General features: G+C 38.5%; 1 protein-coding gene across 1 annotated transcript in view; it reads right to left on the bottom strand.

Moving 5' to 3' along the window:
• The window catches only part of LOC103610680 (peptidyl-glycine alpha-amidating monooxygenase-like), a 17,117-nt gene extending 16,710 nt beyond the window's left edge, over positions 1-407 (bottom strand). Inside the window, exon 1 of the mRNA XM_008594793.1 lies at positions 353-407. The gene's annotated coding sequence lies outside the window, so the exon portion shown is untranslated. The remainder of the gene's footprint in view (positions 1-352) is intronic.
• Positions 408-1,607: the final 1,200 nt, after the last annotated feature.

Raw genomic sequence — 1,607 nt, 5'->3', positions numbered from 1 at the left:
CAAGGAAATGAGGTGCCCTCCAGCCAACAGCCAGCAAAGAACTGAATCCTGCCAGCAACCATGTCAGTGGTCTTGGAATGGTTCCTCCCCAGTCCAGCCTTGAGATGTCTAAAACCCCCGCTGAGACTTTGATGGCAGCCCCTATGTGGAACTACCAGCAGAGGACCCAGCTAAGCTGTGCCCAGATTACTGACACACAGGAAATTGAGATGATAGATATTCGTTGTTTTAAGCCATTAAATTTAGGTTAATTTGTTATCCATAAGAGATAACTAATACAGCGAATTTCTTACTTTTAAGTTCTCAAAGATCTTACAGTTGTTACTTATCTAGGAAAACTGGAAGTACTTACAGCAGACGTGTAAGGTGTAAGGACACACCAGAACAGTCTTTGTGATTATCTGAAAACACACATATGAACAAACATTTAAATATGAAAATGTGAAAAAAGAATTCCAAACTAATAAATTTTAAATGAATATAACTCAATACTTAAAAAACAAATTATGTGGGGTTTTTTTTAAGTGGTAAAAACAGACTTTATTCAGGAACTATTGCCCAAATTATATTTTATTTGTCTGGTGCTCTACGGTTTACAGAATATTTTCATATTCACTAATTCCTTTAGTTGCCAATGTATCATAACAGAAACAACAAAACTACCATTTCATGTAGTCTGTGGTATTTCCTGGCCCATCAAATTGACCAGTTAAGTGCTTTCCTGAAGACATACTAGCTTCTGTGCAGAAGCCATAGAAGAGAGCTGCTGCTACTCTCCATGAATTATCTGTATTGTTGAAACACCTAGAAAAGTTGGTGAACGGAAAGGTTTGTGCAACAGGACACCAAACAACTGGCTTTTCCACTTTTCAAAAACTGAAGTAGCCCATAAATAGGACTTTCAAGATATTACTATTTTTAGAATCTCTAATGTCTCAAATTTATNTTTTCTCTCTCTGTGTATGTATGTACATCCTACTGGTTCGGGTTTCTTTGGAGAAGTCTGACTAACAAGCTTGCATGATTCCTAGCTGTGACATTCATGCCTTTGTCTATTCCCTCTTCTTGAGGGTGGGCTGAAAAAAGTGTAGTAACTTATTTCTAACAAATAGAATATAGCAAAAGTGATGGTATACCATTTCTAAAATTAGGTTACAAAGAAACTCTGATTTCTGTCTTGCAAGCCTGTCCTCTCTTGCTTTTTTGCTTACTTTCTGTGATGGAGGCCAGATGCTATATTGTGACTGCCCTTTGTACAATCCACATGGCAAGGAAATGAGGTGCCCTCCAGCCAACAGCCAGCAAAGAACTGAATCCTGCCAGCAACCACGTCAGTGGTCTTGGGATGGTTCCTCCCCAGTCCAGCCTTGAGATGTCTAAAACCCCCGCTGAGACTTTGATGGCAGCCCCTATGTGAAACTACCAGCAGAGGACCCAGCTAAGCTGTGCCCAGATTACTGACACACAGGAAATTGAGATGATAAATATTCGTTGTTTTAAGCCATTAAATTTAGGTTAATTTGTTATCCATAAGAGATAACTAATTCAGCGAATTTCTTACTTTTAAGTTCTCAAAGATCTTACAGTTGTTACTTATCTAGGAAAAC

This window comes from Galeopterus variegatus, unplaced genomic scaffold, assembly GCF_000696425.1.
Source record: "Galeopterus variegatus unplaced genomic scaffold, G_variegatus-3.0.2 Scaffold11569, whole genome shotgun sequence".
NCBI lineage: Eukaryota > Metazoa > Chordata > Mammalia > Dermoptera > Cynocephalidae > Galeopterus > Galeopterus variegatus.
The sequence above is the reverse complement of the archived record's forward strand: the minus strand, read 5'-3'. Positions and strand labels throughout refer to the sequence as shown.